The sequence below is a fragment of the Dendrobates tinctorius genome, unplaced genomic scaffold, assembly GCF_039654945.1.
Source record: "Dendrobates tinctorius isolate UK_male_01 unplaced genomic scaffold, ASM3965494v1 ptg000300l, whole genome shotgun sequence".
NCBI lineage: Eukaryota > Metazoa > Chordata > Amphibia > Anura > Dendrobatidae > Dendrobates > Dendrobates tinctorius.
This window is the reverse complement of record NW_027361967.1, coordinates 295,866-317,526: the sequence shown is the minus strand read 5'-3', so window position 1 is coordinate 317,526 and position 21,661 is coordinate 295,866. Positions and strand designations below refer to the sequence as shown.

At 37.8% G+C, this 21,661-nt stretch overlaps 5 non-coding genes across 5 annotated transcripts; all 5 read right to left on the bottom strand.

The window, feature by feature from the left end:
* Nucleotides 1–2,089: 2,089 nt before the first annotated feature.
* On the bottom strand, nt 2,090–2,172 carry TRNAL-CAG (transfer RNA leucine (anticodon CAG)). Its single transcript has one exon. It is a non-coding gene; the product is annotated as a tRNA-Leu (tRNA).
* Nucleotides 2,173–3,167: 995 nt separating this feature from the next.
* TRNAF-GAA (transfer RNA phenylalanine (anticodon GAA)) lies at nt 3,168–3,240 on the bottom strand. Its single transcript has one exon. It is a non-coding gene; the product is annotated as a tRNA-Phe (tRNA).
* A 2,868-nt stretch (nt 3,241–6,108) lies between these two features.
* Nucleotides 6,109–6,191, bottom strand: TRNAL-CAG (transfer RNA leucine (anticodon CAG)). Its single transcript has one exon. It is a non-coding gene; the product is annotated as a tRNA-Leu (tRNA).
* A 1,931-nt stretch (nt 6,192–8,122) lies between these two features.
* On the bottom strand, nt 8,123–8,205 carry TRNAL-CAG (transfer RNA leucine (anticodon CAG)). The gene has a single exon. It is a non-coding gene; the product is annotated as a tRNA-Leu (tRNA).
* A 995-nt stretch (nt 8,206–9,200) lies between these two features.
* On the bottom strand, nt 9,201–9,273 carry TRNAF-GAA (transfer RNA phenylalanine (anticodon GAA)). Its single transcript has one exon. It is a non-coding gene; the product is annotated as a tRNA-Phe (tRNA).
* Between the last annotated feature and the right edge of the window lie 12,388 nt (nt 9,274–21,661).

Below are 21,661 nucleotides of genomic sequence, written 5' to 3'. Positions count from 1 at the left end.
ACATTACTAAGTTTTGTTTGACCTCATCTAATCAATAAATGAAGATAAAGTTTCTTGAAATTAAATGTTGATGTCAGAAGTGGGATTTAAACCCACGCCTCCAGGGAAGACTGCGATCTGAACACAGGGCCTTAGAACGCTCGGCCATCCTGACTTCGATATGCAATTGGAACTTAACTCCTTCCATGCTAGTCAGCAGAAATGTTACCATCCCTTGTGATTAAAAACTTGTCACACCACCCCAAAAAAGTCAATAAATAACATTTTTTATATGCGTACTTTTCGTCTGCATTAATTTTTAAACCTCCATTTATTTTGTTTGGATATTAGAAATGTTAGATTTCTCACAAATGCAGTGATGCACCACATTTCTTCAGAAACTACTGTTTGGCCACACAGCAGGGCTTTGAAAGGAAGAGCCCTATTTGGGTTTTGCAATGCAGATTTTGCAGGAATACCTTGCAGATGAAATTTGCAGAGTACCAAAACAGCAGAAAACCTCCCAAAGTGACCACATTTTAGAAATTATTTTGCACAATGAGTTAATCAACACCTGCAATTACTATTGTCAGCCTATAGGTGTTTTCACTCTGAACCATCCAGCATTGCAAGTATGCCAGTTTAGTGCCCAGCTTTTGCTTGCAGAGACAAGCAACCCATACATTTTTAAGTGGGCTCTACTCACTGGAGCAATGTCAAATATGTAGATGCTTTGTCTCACCATTAAAGTAGAAACCTCCTATATTTCAAATTAAAGATGACGGACCTGTGTGGAGCTTGTGTTTTTTGCCTTTTTGACTTTGTCCACAGCATATTTTTTAAGGACATTTGTCTCAGTAATGCCTCAGTGTTTCAAAGTCAAACAAGCTGACTATAATCATTCAGCTAGTGTCTGATAAGTGCTGTCTGTTTCAGCTATCAGGTTACCTTTTAATCCTCTTACAGCTAAGTCAATCTGAAATAAAACAAAATAGAGGAAAAATTACTAAAAAACATTCATGTGTTCAAAAGGAAAAAGTTACCGTTTCTCAAATTTTTAACATTTTGTTTTCTGTAGATAGTTAAGATTTTTAGGCCTTTTGATCATGATCAGTCCATGTGCTTTGTTTAATATCTCCTTAAAATGTAAACGGTGAAGAAAAAGCATTTTACCGAAACCCGGGATTGGACCAGGGACCTTTAGATCTTCAGTCTAACGCTCTCCCAACTGAGCTATTTCGGCCATATCTATACATTTTCTGGGGGGGTTGACACTCTGCAAATGTCAAGTGTCACACCTGGAGGGATATATTATAATTTTTCATTTGACTGTTTTTTGAAGCATGATTTCTATTTGAAACGCCTTCCATTTTGCTGTACATATTTAATAACATTCATTAACTATTTGTGAATGAGTAGAAAAAGACAGCAATTTTGCCATTGAATTTTTACATTTTCAGTTTGTCTCCATGCACCAGTATAATTCTGACCCTGTGCTTCTAGAATAGGTCATGGTCGCACATAAAACACAATTTGCATGCATAATGTTACATCAAGTTTTATTTTTTATGAGATGCAAACAATTGGAGCAAAAAAGAGACAAAAATTTAGAGAAAATATTTTATTGATTGTTAAAAGTGAGACCATTTGTCCCAAAATGTGCTGAAACATGTCAGAAGGACATGGGCATTTCACATTTTTTAAACTATGATTACCTACTTGTTAAGTTTTTGTTAATTAAGTATCGTTATGGTCTATTGATGTATGAGGTGAAAACTATGAAAGTAGACTTACCAGCAAATCCGTTTCTAGATATATTTCATGACAGCACTGTAGAAGGTTGATTCCCTACCCTAATAGGGACAGAGAACACAAAGAGGTGAAATAGTCCCTCCTCATTGACTGTCCAAAGGATTTTTCTAGTGCCAAAAGAACAACAGACATATGCACAAAAAAACCTGTTTGATGTTCCTAGAGTTCTTTTTTGAGAGGACAAATTCAGATTCACTCCAAAGACTCTCAGGAAATTTTTCAAAACCACATTACTAAGTTTTGTTTGACCTCATCTAATCAATAAATGAAGATAAAGTTTCTTGAAATTAAATGTTGATGTCAGAAGTGGGATTTGAACCCACGCCTCCAGGGAAGACTGCGACCTGAACGCAGCGCCTTAGACCGCTCGGCCATCCTGACTTCGATATGCAATTGGAACTTAACTCCTTCCATGCTAGTCAGCAGAAATGTTACCATCCCTTGTGATTAAAAACTTGTCACACCACCCCAAAAAAGTCAATAAATAACATTTTTTATATGCGTACTTTTCGTCTGCATTAATTTTTAAACCTCCATTTATTTTGTTTGGATATTAGAAATGTTAGATTTCTCACAAATGCGGTGATGCACCACATTTCTTCAGAAACTACTGTTTGGCCACACAGCAGGGCTTTGAAAGGAAGAGCCCTATTTGGGTTTTGCAATGCAGATTTTGCAGGAATACCTTGCAGATGAAATTTGCAGAGTACCAAAACAGCAGAAAACCTCCCAAAGTGACCACATTTTAGAAATTATTTTGCACAATGAGTTAATCAACACCTGCAATTACTATTGTCAGCCTATAGGTGTTTTCACTCTGAACCATCCAGCATTGCAAGTATGCCAGTTTAGTGCCCAGCTTTTGCTTGCAGAGACAAGCAACCCATACATTTTTAAGTGGGCTCTACTCACTGGAGCAATGTCAAATATGTAGATGCTTTGTCTCACCATTAAAGTAGAAACCTCCTATATTTCAAATTAAAGATGACGGACCTGTGTGGAGCTTGTGTTTTTTGCCTTTTTGACTTTGTCCACAGCATATTTTTTAAGGACATTTGTCTCAGTAATGCCTCAGTGTTTCAAAGTCAAACAAGCTGACTATAATCATTCAGCTAGTGTCTGATAAGTGCTGTCTGTTTCAGCTATCAGGTTACCTTTTAATCCTCTTACAGCTAAGTCAATCTGAAATAAAACAAAATAGAGGAAAAATTACTAAAAAACATTCATGTGTTCAAAAGGAAAAAGTTACCGTTTCTCAAATTTGTAACATTTTGTTTTCTGTAGATAGTTAAGATTTTTAGGCCTTTTGATCATGATCAGTCCATGTGCTTTGTTTAATATCTCCTTAAAATGTAAACGGTGAAGAAAAAGCATTTTGCCGAAACCCGGGATTGGACCAGGGACCTTTAGATCTTCAGTCTAACGCTCTCCCAACTGAGCTATTTCGGCCATATCTATACATTTTCTGTGGGGGTTGACACTCTGCAAATGTCAAGTGTCACACCTGGAGGGATATATTATAATTTTTCATTTGACTGTTTTTTGAAGCATGATTTCTATTTGAAACGCCTTCCATTTTGCTGTACATATTTAATAACATTCATTAACTATTTGTGAATGAGTAGAAAAAGACAGCAATTTTGCCATTGAATTTTTACATTTTCAGTTTGTCTCCATGCACCAGTATAATTCTGACCCTGTGCTTCTAGAATAGGTCATGGTCGCACATAAAACACAATTTGCATGCATAATGTTACATCAAGTTTTATTTTTTATGAGATGCAAACAATTGGAGCAAAAAAGAGACAAAAATTTAGAGAAAATATTTTATTGATTGTTAAAAGTGAGACCATTTGTCCCAAAATGTGCTGAAACATGTCAGAAGGACATGGGCATTTCACATTTTTTAAACTATGATTACCTACTTGTTAAGTTTTTGTTAATTAAGTATCGTTATGGTCTATTGATGTATGAGGTGAAAACTATGAAAGTAGACTTACCAGCAAATCCGTTTCTAGATATATTTCATGACAGCACTTTAGAAGGTTGATTCCCTACCCTAATAGGGACAGAGAACACAAAGAGGTGAAATAGTCCCTCCTCATTGACTGTCCAAAGGATTTTTCTAGTGCCAAAAGAACAACAGACATATGCACAAAAAACCTGTTTGATGTTCCTAGAGTTCTTTTTTGAGAGGACAAATTCAGATTCACTCCAAAGACTCTCAGGAAATTTTTCAAAACCACATTACTAAGTTTTGTTTGACCTCATCTAATCAATAAATGAAGATAAAGTTTCTTGAAATTAAATGTTGATGTCAGAAGTGGGATTTGAACCCACGCCTCCAGGGAAGACTGCGAACTGAACGCAGCGCCTTAGACCGCTCGGCCAACCTGACTTCGATATGCAATTGGAACTTAACTCCTTCCATGCTAGTCAGCAGAAATGTTACCATTCCTTGTGATTAAAAACTTGTCACACCACCCCAAAAAAGTCAATAAATAACATTTTTTATATGCGTACTTTTCGTCTGCATTAATTTTTAAACCTCCATTTATTTTGTTTGGATATTAGAAATGTTAGATTTCTCACAAATGCGGTGATGCACCACATTTCTTCAGAAACTACTGTTTGGCCACACAGCAGGGCTTTGAAAGGAAGAGCCCTATTTGGGTTTTGCAATGCAGATTTTGCAGGAATACCTTGCAGATGAAATTTGCAGAGTACCAAAACAGCAGAAAACCTCCCAAAGTGACCACATTTTAGAAATTATTTTGCACAATGAGTTAATCAACACCTGCAATTACTATTGTCAGCCTATAGGTGTTTTCACTCTGAACCATCCAGCATTGCAAGTATGCCAGTTTAGTGCCCAGCTTTTGCTTGCAGAGACAAGCAACCCATACATTTTTAAGTGGGCTCTACTCACTGGAGCAATGTCAAATATGTAGATGCTTTGTCTCACCATTAAAGTAGAAACCTCCTATATTTCAAATTAAAGATGACGGACCTGTGTGGAGCTTGTGTTTTTTGCCTTTTTGACTTTGTCCACAGCATATTTTTTAAGGACATTTGTCTCAGTAATGCCTCAGTGTTTCAAAGTCAAACAAGCTGACTATAATCATTCAGCTAGTGTCTGATAAGTGCTGTCTGTTTCAGCTATCAGGTTACCTTTTAATCCTCTTACAGCTAAGTCAATCTGAAATAAAACAAAATAGAGGAAAAATTACTAAAAAACATTCATGTGTTCAAAAGGAAAAAGTTACTGTTTCTCAAATTTTTAACATTTTGTTTTCTGTAGATAGTTAAGATTTTTAGGCCTTTTGATCATGATCAGTCCATGTGCTTTGTTTAATATCTCCTTAAAATGTAAACGGTGAAGAAAAAGCATTTTGCCGAAACCCGGGATTGGACCAGGGACCTTTAGATCTTCAGTCTAACGCTCTCCCAACTGAGATATTTCGGCCATATCTATACATTTTCTGGGGGGTTTGACACTCTGCAAATGTCAAGTGTCACACCTGGAGGGATATATTATAATTTTTCATTTGACTGTTTTTTGAAGCATGATTTCTATTTGAAACGCCTTCCATTTTGCTGTACATATTTAATAACATTCATTAACTATTTGTGAATGAGTCGAAAAAGACAGCAATTTTGCCATTGAATTTTTACATTTTCAGTTTGTCTCCATGCACCAGTATAATTCTGACCCTGTGCTTCTAGAATAGGTCATGGTCGCACATAAAACACAATTTGCATGCATAATGTTACATCAAGTTTTATTTTTTATGAGATGCAAACAATTGGAGCAAAAAAGAGACAAAAATTTAGAGAAAATATTTTATTGATTGTTAAAAGTGAGACCATTTGTCCCAAAATGTGCTGAAACATGTCAGAAGGACATGGGCATTTCACATTTTTTAAACTATGATTACCTACTTGTTAAGTTTTTGTTAATTAAGTATCGTTATGGTCTATTGATGTATGAGGTGAAAACTATGAAAGTAGACTTACCAGCAAATCCGTTTCTAGATATATTTCATGACAGCACTTTAGAAGGTTGATTCCCTACCCTAATAGGGACAGAGAACACAAAGAGGTGAAATAGTCCCTCCTCATTGACTGTCCAAAGGCATTTTCTAGTGCCAAAAGAACAACAGACATATGCACAAAAAAACCTGTTTGATGTTGAGAGGACAAATTCAGATTCACTCCAAAGACTCTCAGGAAATTTTTCAAAACCACATTACTAAGTTTTGTTTGACCTCATCTAATCAATAAATGAAGATAAAGTTTCTTGAAATTAAATGTTGATGTCAGAAGTGGGATTTGAACCCACGCCTCCAGGGAAGACTGCGAACTGAACGCAGCGCCTTAGACCGCTCGGCCATCCTGACTTCGATATGCAATTGGAACTTAACTCCTTCCATGCTAGTCAGCAGAAATGTTACCATCCCTTGTGATTAAAAACTTGTCACACCACCCCAAAAAAGTCAATAAATAACATTTTTTATATGCGTACTTTTCGTCTGCATTAATTTTTAAACCTCCATTTATTTTGTTTGGATATTAGAAATGTTAGATTTCTCACAAATGCGGTGATGCACCACATTTCTTCAGAAACTACTGTTTGGCCACACAGCAGGGCTTTGAAAGGAAGAGCCCTATTTGGGTTTTGCAATGCAGATTTTGCAGGAATACCTTGCAGATGAAATTTGCAGAGTACCAAAACAGCAGAAAACCTCCCAAAGTGACCACATTTTAGAAATTATTTTGCACAATGAGTTAATCAACACCTGCAATTACTATTGTCAGCCTATAGGTGTTTTCACTCTGAACCATCCAGCATTGCAAGTATGCCAGTTTAGTGCCCAGCTTTTGCTTGCAGAGACAAGCAACCCATACATTTTTAAGTGGGCTCTACTCACTGGAGCAATGTCAAATATGTAGATGCTTTGTCTCACCATTAAAGTAGAAACCTCCTATATTTCAAATTAAAGATGACGGACCTGTGTGGAGCTTGTGTTTTTTGCCTTTTTGACTTTGTCCACAGCATATTTTTTAAGGACATTTGTCTCAGTAATGCCTCAGTGTTTCAAAGTCAAACAAGCTGACTATAATCATTCAGCTAGTGTCTGATAAGTGCTGTCTGTTTCAGCTATCAGGTTACCTTTTAATCCTCTTACAGCTAAGTCAATCTGAAATAAAACAAAATAGAGGAAAAATTACTAAAAAACATTCATGTGTTCAAAAGGAAAAAGTTACTGTTTCTCAAATTTTTAACATTTTGTTTTCTGTAGATAGTTAAGATTTTTAGGCCTTTTGATCATGATCAGTCCATGTGCTTTGTTTAATATCTCCTTAAAATGTAAACGGTGAAGAAAAAGCATTTTGCCGAAACCCGGGATTGGACCAGGGACCTTTAGATCTTCAGTCTAACGCTCTCCCAACTGAGATATTTCAGCCATATCTATACATTTTCTGGGGGGTTTGACACTCTGCAAATGTCAAGTGTCACACCTGGAGGGATATATTATAATTTTTCATTTGACTGTTTTTTGAAGCATGATTTCTATTTGAAACGCCTTCCATTTTGCTGTACATATTTAATAACATTCATTAACTATTTGTGAATGAGTCGAAAAAGACAGCAATTTTGCCATTGAATTTTTACATTTTCAGTTTGTCTCCATGCACCAGTATAATTCTGACCCTGTGCTTCTAGAATAGGTCATGGTCGCACATAAAACACAATTTGCATGCATAATGTTACATCAAGTTTTATTTTTTATGAGATGCAAACAATTGGAGCAAAAAAGAGACAAAAATTTAGAGAAAATATTTTATTGATTGTTAAAAGTGAGACCATTTGTCCCAAAATGTGCTGAAACATGTCAGAAGGACATGGGCATTTCACATTTTTTAAACTATGATTACCTACTTGTTAAGTTTTTGTTAATTAAGTATCGTTATGGTCTATTGATGTATGAGGTGAAAACTATGAAAGTAGACTTACCAGCAAATCCGTTTCTAGATATATTTCATGACAGCACTTTAGAAGGTTGATTCCCTACCCTAATAGGGACAGAGAACACAAAGAGGTGAAATAGTCCCTCCTCATTGACTGTCCAAAGGCATTTTCTAGTGCCAAAAGAACAACAGACATATGCACAAAAAAACCTGTTTGATGTTCCTAGAGTTCTTTTTTGAGAGGACAAATTCAGATTCACTCCAAAGACTCTCAGGAAATTTTTCAAAACCACATTACTAAGTTTTGTTTGACCTCATCTAATCAATGAAGATAAAGTTTCTTGAAATTAAATGTTGATGTCAGAAGTGGGATTTGAACCCACGCCTCCAGGGAAGACTGCGAACTGAACGCAGCGCCTTAGACCGCTCGGCCATCCTGACTTCGATATGCAATTGGAACTTAACTCCTTCCATGCTAGTCAGCAGAAATGTTACCATCCCTTGTGATTAAAAACTTGTCACACCACCCCAAAAAAGTCAATAAATAACATTTTTTATATGCGTACTTTTCGTCTGCATTAATTTTTAAACCTCCATTTATTTTGTTTGGATATTAGAAATGTTAGATTTCTCACAAATGCGGTGATGCACCACATTTCTTCAGAAACTACTGTTTGGCCACACAGCAGGGCTTTGAAAGGAAGAGCCCTATTTGGGTTTTGCAATGCAGATTTTGCAGGAATACCTTGCAGATGAAATTTGCAGAGTACCAAAACAGCAGAAAACCTCCCAAAGTGACCACATTTTAGAAATTATTTTGCACAATGAGTTAATCAACACCTGCAATTACTATTGTCAGCCTATAGGTGTTTTCACTCTGAACCATCCAGCATTGCAAGTATGCCAGTTTAGTGCCCAGCTTTTGCTTGCAGAGACAAGCAACCCATACATTTTTAAGTGGGCTCTACTCACTGGAGCAATGTCAAATATGTAGATGCTTTGTCTCACCATTAAAGTAGAAACCTCCTATATTTCAAATTAAAGATGATGGACCTGTGTGGAGCTTGTGTTTTTTGCCTTTTTGACTTTGTCCACAGCATATTTTTTAAGGACATTTGTCTCAGTAATGCCTCAGTGTTTCAAAGTCAAACAAGCTGACTATAATCATTCAGCTAGTGTCTGATAAGTGCTGTCTGTTTCAGCTATCAGGTTACCTTTTAATCCTCTTACAGCTAAGTCAATCTGAAATAAAACAAAATAGAGGAAAAATTACTAAAAAACATTCATGTGTTCAAAAGGAAAAAGTTACCGTTTCTCAAATTTTTAACATTTTGTTTTCTGTAGATAGTTAAGATTTTTAGGCCTTTTGATCATGATCAGTCCATGTGCTTTGTTTAATAACTCCTTAAAATGTAAACGGTGAAGAAAAAGCATTTTGCCGAAACCCGGGATTGGACCAGGGACCTTTAGATCTTCAGTCTAACGCTCTCCCAACTGAGCTATTTCGGCCATATCTATACATTTTCTGGGGGGTTTGACACTCTGCAAATGTCAAGTGTCACACCTGGAGGGATATATTATAATTTTTCATTTGACTGTTTTTTGAAGCATGATTTCTATTTGAAACGCCTTCCATTTTGCTGTACATATTTAATAACATTCATTAACTATTTGTGAATGAGTAGAAAAAGACAGCAATTTTGCCATTGAATTTTTACATTTTCAGTTTGTCTCCATGCACCAGTATAATTCTGACCCTGTGCTTCTAGAATAGGTCATGGTCGCACATAAAACACAATTTGCATGCATAATGTTACATCAAGTTTTATTTTTTATGAGATGCAAACAATTGGAGCAAAAAAGAGACAAAAATTTAGAGAAAATATTTTATTGATTGTTAAAAGTGAGACCATTTGTCCCAAAATGTGCTGAAACATGTCAGAAGGACATGGGCATTTCACATTTTTTAAACTATGATTACCTACTTGTTAAGTGTTTGTTAATTAAGTATCGTTATGGTCTATTGATGTATGAGGTGAAAACTATGAAAGTAGACTTACCAGCAAATCCGTTTCTAGATATATTTCATGACAGCACTTTAGAAGGTTGATTCCCTACCCTAATAGGGACAGAGAACACAAAGAGGTGAAATAGTCCCTCCTCATTGACTGTCCAAAGGCTTTTTCTAGTGCCAAAAGAACAACAGACATATGCACAAAAAAACCTGTTTGATGTTCCTAGAGTTCTTTTTTGAGAGGACAAATTCAGATTCACTCCAAAGACTCTCAGGAAATTTTTCAAAACCACATTACTAAGTTTTGTTTGACCTCATCTAATCAATAAATGAAGATAAAGTTTCTTGAAATTAAATGTTGATGTCAGAAGTGGGATTTGAACCCACGCCTCCAGGGAAGACTGCGAACTGAACGCAGCGCCTTAGACCGCACGGCCAACCTGACTTCGATATGCAATTGGAACTTAACTCCTTCCATGCTAGTCAGCAGAAATGTTACCATCCCTTGTGATTAAAAACTTGTCACACCACCCCAAAAAAGTCAATAAATAACATTTTTTATATGCGTACTTTTCGTCTGCATTAATTTTTAAACCTCCATTTATTTTGTTTGGATATTAGAAATGTTAGATTTCTCACAAATGCGGTGATGCACCACATTTCTTCAGAAACTACTGTTTGGCCACACAGCAGGGCTTTGAAAGGAAGAGCCCTATTTGGGTTTTGCAATGCAGATTTTGCAGGAATACCTTGCAGATGAAATTTGCAGAGTACCAAAACAGCAGAAAACCTCCCAAAGTGACCACATTTTAGAAATTATTTTGCACAATGAGTTAATCAACACCTGCAATTACTATTGTCAGCCTATAGGTGTTTTCACTCTGAACCATCCAGCATTGCAAGTACGCCAGTTTAGTGCCCAGCTTTTGCTTGCAGAGACAAGCAACCCATACATTTTTAAGTGGGCTCTACTCACTGGAGCAATGTCAAATATGTAGATGCTTTGTCTCACCATTAAAGTAGAAACCTCCTATATTTCAAATTAAAGATGACGGACCTGTGTGGAGCTTGTGTTTTTTGCCTTTTTGACTTTGTCCACAGCATATTTTTTAAGGACATTTGTCTCAGTAATGCCTCAGTGTTTCAAAGTCAAACAAGCTGACTATAATCATTCAGCTAGTGTCTGATAAGTGCTGTCTGTTTCAGCTAACAGGTTACCTTTTAATCCTCTTACAGCTAAGTCAATCTGAAATAAAACAAAATAGAGGAAAAATTACTAAAAAACATTCATGTGTTCAAAAGGAAAAAGTTACCGTTTCTCAAATTTTTAACATTTTGTTTTCTGTAGATAGTTAAGATTTTTAGGCCTTTTGATCATGATCAGTCCATGTGCTTTGTTTAATATCTCCTTAAAATGTAAACGGTGAAGAAAAAGCATTTTGCCGAAACCCGGGACCTTTAGATCTTCAGTCTAACGCTCTCCCAACTGAGCTATTTCGGCCATATCTATACATTTTCTGGGGGGTTTGACACTCTGCAAATGTCAAGTGTCACACCTGGAGGGATATATTATAATTTTTCATTTGACTGTTTTTGAAGCATGATTTCTATTTGAAACGCCTTCCATTTTGCTGTACATATTTAATAACATTCATTAACTATTTGTGAATGAGTAGAAAAAGACAGCAATTTTGCCATTGAATTTTTACATTTTCAGTTTGTCTCCATGCACCAGTATAATTCTGACCCTGTGCTTCTAGAATAGGTCATGGTCGCACATAAAACACAATTTGCATGCATAATGTTACATCAAGTTTTATTTTTTATGAGATGCAAACAATTGGAGCAAAAAAGAGACAAAAATTTAGAGAAAATATTTTATTGATTGTTAAAAGTGAGACCATTTGTCCCAAAATGTGCTGAAACATGTCAGAATGACATGGGCATTTCACATTTTTTAAACTATGATTACCTACTTGTTAAGTTTTTGTTTATTAAGTATCGTTATGGTCTATTGATGTATGAGGTGAAAACTATGAAAGTAGACTTACCAGCAAATCCGTTTCTAGATATATTTCATGACAGCACTGTAGAAGGTTGATTCCCTACCCTAATAGGGACAGAGAACACAAAGAGGTGAAATAGTCCCTCCTCATTGACTGTCCAAAGGATTTTTCTAGTGCCAAAAGAACAACAGACATATGCACAAAAAATCTGTTTGATGTTCCTAGAGTTCTTTTTTGAGAGGACAAATTCAGATTCACTCCAAAGACTCTCAGGAAATTTTTCAAAACCACATTACTAAGTTTTGTTTGACCTCATCTAATCAATAAATGAAGATAAAGTTTCTTGAAATTAAATGTCATAAGTGGGATTTGAACCCACGCCTCGAGGGGAGACTGCGACCTGAACGCAGCACCTTAGACCGCTCGGTATTAGACCGCTCGCCTTAGACCGCTTGCCTTAGACCGCTTCGATATGCAATTGGAACTTCACTCCTTCCATGCTAGTCAGCAGAAATGTTACCATTCCTTGTGATTAAAAACTTGTCACACCACCCCAAAAAAGTCAATAAATAACATTTTTTATATGCGTACTTTTCGTCTGCATTAATTTTTAAACCTCCATTTATTTTGTTTGGATATTAGAAATGTTAGATTTCTCACAAATGCGGTGATGCACCACATTTCTTCAGAAACTACTGTTTGGCCACACAGCAGGGCTTTGAAAGGAAGAGCCCTATTTGGGTTTTGCAATGCAGATTTTGCAGGAATACCTTGCAGATGAAATTTGCAGAGTACCAAAACAGCAGAAAACCTCCCAAAGTGACCACATTTTAGAAATTATTTTGCACAATGAGTTAATCAACACCTGCAATTACTATTGTCAGCCTATAGGTGTTTTCACTCTGAACCATCCAGCATTGCAAGTGATGATTCTGTCACACTAAGGTGCGACCCGTCTTAATTGTCTGTGGCCGAATTGTAGCTTTGGCACAAGGTATACGTATACTCGAGGAAAGAATACACAAGACAAGAGGGTATCGTGTCAGTATGATTCTTCTCTGTCTTTAATCAAACGTGTACAGCTTTTATAACAGAATTTGAGCTACATCATCAGTTACATCATGGACATATTTCCAGTTACTATTTGCTTTTCTCAGGTCGCTACACAATCATTATGTACACTTCTGGGTTACCGTTTACTGCTCCCACATTGCTAAACAATACTTATATACACAAGTATTGTTTTCTAGCTTGGCTTACCCTGGTCCACCCAGTTTATTCAATATTTGGTGAAGCTTAGGTGAATGATACCATACAGAAACAACTCTAAGAAAATATAAGAAAATATAAGAAAATCAGAAGTATCTTAAAGCAACATGATCCCAATATCCAGCAAAGCGTCCATATAGTGATACAGTTTTGATTCTTGTATATATTCATGTGCCATATATTCTTCCCTTAACAGTCCCTCCTTTGGAGATATGCAAAATCAAAATCCTAATCTCGTCGAACCTATCGATCTGTCCTCCCAGCCTACCTATCTCAACATTGCTGGAACCTAACTAACTAATCTTCACCGTATATACGAGACGACCCATCTCTAGTAGATGGACCCCCTCCTAACGGACTTTGCACAGGAGGAAGTCAGATCCTGGACTTTCCCTCATTGGCTTGCTTCAAGCAGGCATATTCCGGAGGTGGTGCTTGCATGTTTTCATTGGGACATCTTTCATACAGGGGATCTTCAAAATCGGCATGCATGGTCATCACTGTGGTTTCCATAGTTTTCATCATCATTTTCTTAAGGCATGGCACTATGCAGCATAGAATTAAAGAAAATATGATCAAAGGACATAAAATAACTTTTGCAAACTTAATGGGTCAATAATTGCCTTCATGGCATCCCCAGTGTATTTTATAAACCGTTGTTGATTATTGTATAAATAGTTTATCCGCTTTGCATTCTTATTTGCGGGGATGGTGGGTTTAAACACAACTATTGTCTCGTTCTCGACTTTGAATTTGTCAGGTGCTCCCTGTGTGCCCCCACTGGTATCTATGCTTCTTAGCCAAAATTTACCTTTTGTGTCACCATTTTCCCTCCCAAGTTTAGTACTTGAGCCTAGTACATATAACCCTTGCTCATACTCTGAAGGGTTGTCAATAGTAAGGTACAGAACTATGCATCCCTCCTTGGGGCAGTGAGTGGCAGTGACAGGGAGTATTGAATCTGGAAGGCCACTCTGACCCTTAAAATGGGCTTTGGACAGGGTCATGCGACTTAATAGGCTTATTCCCCATTTGTCCCTTCGCTGTAGGGCCTGGGCTGGTTGATGTCTCCAGTCACTTTCACCAGTGTGCCACCCAACAAGAGACTAATCCTCCCAGTTCGAACCTTCCCCTATTTCAGCAGTAGTGACACAGATGAATTGTGTATTAAACCTGATATGAAACTGTGCCATGGGGCCTGGACATTCTTATTGTGAGACAGTAGTCAAATTGATATGTTACTCTTGGGGTGGAGACATTATACCAGAAAGTCAGTATGCCCTTCTCATGAGTGACTACCCCTTGGTGATTGACTACCCCTTGAGCTAGGAGAAGGATAAGTGCCAGATGGATGAAGAGTGGCAGCCGCTACTGGACTCTGGATCCGGCATCTCCTTGCAGTGGGAAGCGAGGACCCATGGACTGCTGCGATAGTTGACAGGACTTGGAACAGGCTGTCATCTCTAGGTTCAAGGGTACGTCTGTTGAACCTCTTGGTGATGAGGACTCAGTCACCGGGCAGGATCTGGTGGGCTCCTATGTCCTCAGGATCTGGGATGGATGAAAAGACTCGAAAATGCATTTTAGTCACATGTTTTTAAACTTAGTCTACATATAGGCAATTATACTTGTGCGTGTATGTGACCCAAGGGAAAGACTAAACTCTTATGCTATGACCCCTGTTTCCTGTATAGCATCAAGTATGTAAAGTTTTGTTCGAGGCCTTAAATTTTCCTTGTTCATCCTTAGGTGTATTTCATCCTGTATAACTTCATCTTAGGTCCATTTCTTCTTTTCTTCCTTGGATACTTGTTTCTGGAGTGTTATTCCTTTTCCTCTGTTTCCGTGTCAACCGGTATTACTGCTGCTTCTTTTGCTGTTACTTCAGCTAGCCTGTTGCCCACTGCTTCCCTTGAAGTGTCTCCAGTGTGTGTGCTTTTACTTTTACCACCGCAACTCTTCCTGGCATCAACAAGGACTCCATTAATTCTTGCATGGCTTTGTGGTGTCTGACCGGCGTTCCGTTAGCCGTGATGAAGTCTCTTTCTCTCCAGATTGATCTTGATAGCTTCATGTTGAGTGGACCTCTCGTATGCTTCTGTCAAGGCCTGCAGTCCTTTTGGATATAGGCAGTGGTTTTGCTGGCAGCAAGTTACTTCTGTGGCTACTGCTATACCAGTGTGCGAACGGCCTTCTTGGTCTGCATACCTTGGTCTATCCACAATGAGCATCAGGTCAGGATCTTCCAGGTGTTCTCTTGCCTCATGACAGCAAGACAATCGCGTTCAGCCATTTCAGAGTCGACTACCTCTTCCACTAATGTGTCAGAGATGTGGTTTTCATCCTCCATCTTCCTCCCCCCTTTGGCAGAGGTAGAAGAGTAGCTGAATTATGGACAGCACATCTGGAGATGGTGACGTCCGGGAGCAGAGTAGGGCATTGCAGACAGGTGCTTTGGGCCAGGATCTTCAACTGGTGACCCATAAAAATATCAGAAGCTTTGTCCAGCACAGGTGGGTTGCAAACACGGTTCTCATGCAAGTTGGGACTCCACGAGCCACTTGGTCAAGTCTTGGAGAGTAGAAGCCAGGAGGGCATTGTCTTCCTCCGTGAAGCTGTGTTAGGACTCCATTTACATGGTCAGGCTTCTTCATGACAAACAGACAAAACAGTTCGGTATAGCCTGGCAGTCCTAGAGCTGTGAAAATGTGATTGCAATTTAGTATATAAAACACACTGATTACCTTCTTGGAAAGTCTTGAAATAATTATAAAAAGGTTGCATGTGTAGAAGAGCAGTATTGGCTTGGCTGTCTTCAGTCAGGGGAAGAGGTCATCCATATATATTGTAAAACGAAGTGGCTGTGGGATGTATCCTCTTCCAGGGCTCCAGGACCGTGGTCATGGCTCGGGTGAACATAGAGAGGCTATACTGTGCCCCTTGAGGCATCATAATCCAAATATATTGCTGGCCCTCATGTGAAAACAAACAGGTACTGGCTTGCAGCATGTAGAAATAAACTGAAGAAAGCATTGGCCAGGTCAATCACCGTAAACCATAGAAAAATAAATAGAATTGATAAAAAAAAACATAGTGTGTGGATTTGGTACCATAGATGTGTTCAGTACTATAACTTCATTGACAGCACATAAGTCATGTATTATCCATAACTTCATAGAAATAATTGCAAATTATGAAATGGAGGGTGAAATAGGATGAATATTGCAATTTCCTTGGCAGCAGGGCTACTGGCTTCGGCCCCACCTTTACAAACTGGATTTTCAGCCTGCCAATATTGAGTCTGGGATCAGTGCCATTAGTTCAACGCCCACATGATCTACAGATGTGTCCTGTAAAAAAAAAAAAAAAAAAAAAGACTACATACTTCTTCAGCAAGTAGATCAATGTCCCTGATCAATCTTCTGATTGCATCGGGACCCACCAGGAATTTGAGAGGAGTATCCTCAACCTCTGTCTGGGTGAGAGATGTTGTTTCTCTACTGTATTTTTGTGGGGGGGGCGAGCTGTTTACTAGGGTATCTGTCTCCTGGCATTTCCAGGAGTCCTTGCATGTAGTAGATTGTGTATAAAAGTATGAGCTTTGAGGCTTAAAAGATGATGATGATAATTATGTCCCCTCACCATATAACGATAAATACTGTAGATTATCAGTCTGAGCTATTTATTTCCTGTCTCCTCCGGTTCTGTTTACTTATATACCTCCATGTCATATTCATCTTTTTCTTCATTATTCTTTTCATAAATTACATTAATTAATAAAACTATAATGGATGCTGGACAGGATGTAGCACAAGACGTGCCGTCTATATAAATAGTTGGAAAGAAGGTACGGCTCTTTGGGTTGGTCATCTGACAGTCAGAACAAGTCTCACGATATTCTGCATTCTGCGTTTGACAGCTGGCACACGTCCAGTCATCGGGAATGTATATAGATGTATAAATGAATGTAATGCAGATATTGCAACTGACATCTTCCTGTGTAAATATTTGTTTTGCACAAAATTCAGCAATCTTGTTATATTCCTCTCCTCATGCCTTTTTTCCTAACTTCCTCTGCCATCTTATAAAATGCTTCAGGGTCCTGTAACACCTCATAATACCTGAGGCTGGGACGCTGCTCTCCACTCATTAACACATTCTTCTATCCCTTCTTATCTAATGCTCCTCCCCTCGTGATCAGAGGGTTTCTTAACGTACATTTTCTTTCTCACTCCACTATGGGTCATATCTGTCTTATAGATATTGACTGACTGCTCCCACCCATTCTATCATCTGAATTCTGAGTATATCTGAAAAACATATGTATGTGGGCATCTTGAAACAAATTCTCACGGGGTTATGAACAGTTGGATATGTGACTGTAAAAGCTGTATGTACTCCTTATGTCCGAGTAAAGGGGTCTTCAGTGAACATAGTGATGTCTAGCTATCTTGAACACAGTAATATAGGGAATTAACCAACAACTAACACCAGAGTATTTCACAAATCTTGTGTATCCAGAAACTGCGTAGTATAAAAATACCTTATAAATTGTTAAAATTTCTGTTTCCTCAAAACTTTCGCTCTAAAACCTTTCAAAGAAAACCATCTCATAGAGAAATGTAGTGACATTAGTAAAACAATAACTAAAAAGTAACAATAGACCTCGGATCTCACAGAGATATCTGTACAAATCAAGCAATTACCATTCAAGTAATTCTCTTTCTACCTGAACCAACTAACCTTATAATTATAGTATGCAGAACAAAACCAGTTTATCCAATTCTCTAATTTCACAACATATATATGTATACACACATAGAATGCATTCAAAAATTTTAACCACATGCTAGTACGCCTCCTGCAAATTATACACACTACAAAAGACAAAAGACAATGAATTTAAAACTGGTACTGACATCAAATACTGCGAATCCTTGACACCAAAACAATTCGCAATTTACCTATCCATATGCCAGCCTGATTTGTAGAGGTGAAAAATCTACACCTGGGCAAACCATACTTTTCAGGGAGAGAGCAATCACTCAGTCACATCAACACGGTAATTGAAATTACCCTTCCACCCATATAACTTATGAACCTATGCTGCAGCTAAAACACCATCATCTTAGCCAGATGATGTCCGGTGGGAAACCCGCAAGAAGTTACCAACCACTTAGAGGTTGGAAAATCACTGAGAGTAATCAAGCCCCTACTCCCACTTGCCCACTGGGAGAGACACAGTTCAGACTTCTGCGATCATCGGTCAAGCCGAGAGCAGGACCGGAACCAGAGTGACAGAGAATTTGCTCAGTACGTCTCCCTATCTATATTTTTTTCCTTTTCAGGCTGGCTGAGGTAACAATCACGTATGCAAACAACCAAAACAGCAAAGCAGAGAGGCAAAGCAGATAAGGCAGACAATTAAACTTTTAGATTACCGTAATTATAAATATGCTTGAAGGGTTACTGTGTGTATACTATAAAACAACTTATTACATTTTATATTTTATATCCTCCGGACTGAATACAGATAATGTAGCGTGATTATTAAACACTTTGCATTCAGGAAATGCAGCTGAAATAGCAGTCTAACCAGTATGGCAGTATATTCAATATGAGAGCTGCGGACAGGCGTGTCACAACAATGCATCAATACTTCAAACATAAAAAAAAACTATTATGAATGTATTCCTTATCCCTTTCACTGTTCTTTTGTTACCAAGGCAACTAGGGCTGGGCTTTTTGTCACTTTAGGTATAGTAAATAGTGGTAATCACTTCTAGATAGGTGGTTGATATTTCAGCAGAGGGGGAAAAATTAGTAATCACCTCTTTCCTTAAAAATGTATATACCGTGTCATTCACGTCACCGGGCCCAGTTTATACCGTGGGCGTATGGCCGGACGTGAGCACCTATATGTATATATCTGATATATATATATAACTTCTTCGACCGTCTAAGGTCGGAACCAGGGTGATAACTCAGTGGAAACAGCCCCTTTGCACTCTGCTCTGTATGCTTCTAGTAGCCCTAGTGCAGTATGAAATAGTTTTTATCAGATACTAGATGGATTCTAGATACACCCTCCGAATTGGTTAGACCGGATAATACACACAGACAATTAAGGAATTATATACCTGACCGGGTCCGTAGGCTCAGGACTTTCAAACGTGGTCAGTTTAAGGGTTCAGAGAAGACAGCCAACTATCTCCTCCCAGCCGGACGTGAATACAGAAGGTTAGGTAAGATGATATATTTTCTCACCAGGTCTCGAGCTGCAGTCTCGTCCCGCTGGAAAGACGTCCGTCCTGGGGGGAGATTTTGTTGCGGCTGTGATCATCTGGTATCGTCCTTCGATATGCAATTGGAACTTAACTCCTTCCATGCTAGTCAGCAGAAATGTTACCATTCCTTGTGATTAAAAACTTTTCACACCACCCCAAAAAAGTCAATAAATAACATTTTTTATATGCGTACTTTTCGTCTGCATTAATTTTTAAACCTCCATTTATTTTGTTTGGATATTAGAAATGTTAGATTTCTCACAAATGCGGTGATGCACCACATTTCTTCAGAAACTACTGTTTGGCCACACAGCAGGGCTTTGAAAGGAAGAGCCCTATTTGGGTTTTGCAATGCAGATTTTGCAGGAATACCTTGCAGATGAAATTTGCAGAGTACCAAAACAGCAGAAAACCTCCCAAAGTGATCACATTTTAGAAATTATTTTGCACAATGAGTTAATCAACACCTGCAATTACTATTGTCAGCCTATAGGTGTTTTCACTCTGAACCATCCAGCATTGCAAGTATGCCAGTTTAGTGCCCAGCTTTTGCTTGCAGAGACAAGCAACCCATACATTTTTAAGTGGGCTCTACTCACTGGAGCAATGTCAAATATGTAGATGCTTTGTCTCACCATTAAAGTAGAAACCTCCTATATTTCAAATTAAAGATGACGGACCTGTGTTCAGCTTGTGTTTTTTGCCTTTTTGACTTTGTCCACAGCATATTTTTTAAGGACATTTGTCTCAGTAATGCCTCAGTGTTTCAAAGTCAAACAAGCTGACTATAATCATTCAGCTAGTGTCTGATAAGTGCTGTCTGTTTCAGCTATCAGGTTACCTTTTAATCCTCTTACAGCTAAGTCAATCTGAAATAAAACAAAATAGAGGAAAAATTACTAAAAAACATTCATGTGTTCAAAAGGAAAAAGTTACCGTTTCTCAAATTTTTAACATTTTGTTTTCTGTAGATAGTTAAGATTTTTAGGCCTTTTGATCATGATCAGTCCATGTGCTTTGTTTAATATCTCCTTAAAATGTAAACGGTGAAGAAAAAGCATTTTGCCGAAACCCGGGATTGGACCAGGGACCTTTAGATCTTCAGTCTAACGCTCTCCCAAATGAGCTATTTCGGCCATATCTATACATTTTCTGGGGGGTTTGACACTCTGCAAATGTCAAGTGTCACACCTGGAGGGATATATTATAATTTTTCATTTGACTGTTTTTTGAAGCATGATTTCTATTTGAAACGCCTTCCATTTTGCTGTACATATTTAATAACATTCATTAACTATTTGTGAATGAGTAGAAAAAGACAGCAATTTTGCCATTGAATTTTTACATTTTCAGTTTGTCTCCATGCACCAGTATAATTCTGACCCTGTGCTTCTAGAATAGGTCATGGTCGCACATAAAACACAATTTGCATGCATAATGTTACATTAAGTTTTATTTTTTATGAGATGCAAACAATTGGAGCAAAAAAGAGACAAAAATTTAGAGAAAATATTTTATTGATTGTTAAAAGTGAGACCATTTGTCCCAAAATGTGCTGAAACATGTCAGAATGACATGGGCATTTCACATTTTTTAAACTATGATTACCTACTTGTTAAGTTTTTGTTTATTAAGTATCGTTATGGTCTATTGATGTATGAGGTGAAAACTATGAAAGTAGACTTACCAGCAAATCCGTTTCTAGATATATTTCATGACAGCACTGTAGAAGGTTGATTCCCTACCCTAATAGGGACAGAGAACACAAAGAGGTGAAATAGTCCCTCCTCATTGACTGTCCAAAGGATTTTTCTAGTGCCAAAAGAACAACAGACATATGCACAAAAAATCTGTTTGATGTTCCTAGAGTTCTTTTTTGAGAGGACAAATTCAGATTCACTCCAAAGACTCTCAGGAAATTTTTCAAAACCACATTACTAAGTTTTGTTTGACCTCATCTAATCAATAAATGAAGATAAAGTTTCTTGAAATTAAATGTTGATGTCAGAAGTGGGATTTGAACCCACGCCTCCAGGGGAGACTGCGACCTGAACGCAGCGGCTTAGACCGCTCGGTATTAGACCGCTCGCCTTAGACCGCTTCAATATGCAATTGGAACTTAACTCCTTCCATGCTAGTCAGCAGAAATGTTACCATTCCTTGTGATTAAAAACTTGTCACACCACCCCAAAAAAGTCAATAAATAACATTTTTTATATGCGTACTTTTCGTCTGCATTAATTTTTAAACCTCCATTTATTTTGTTTGGATATTAGAAATGTTAGATTTCTCACAAATGCGGTGATGCACCACATTTCTTC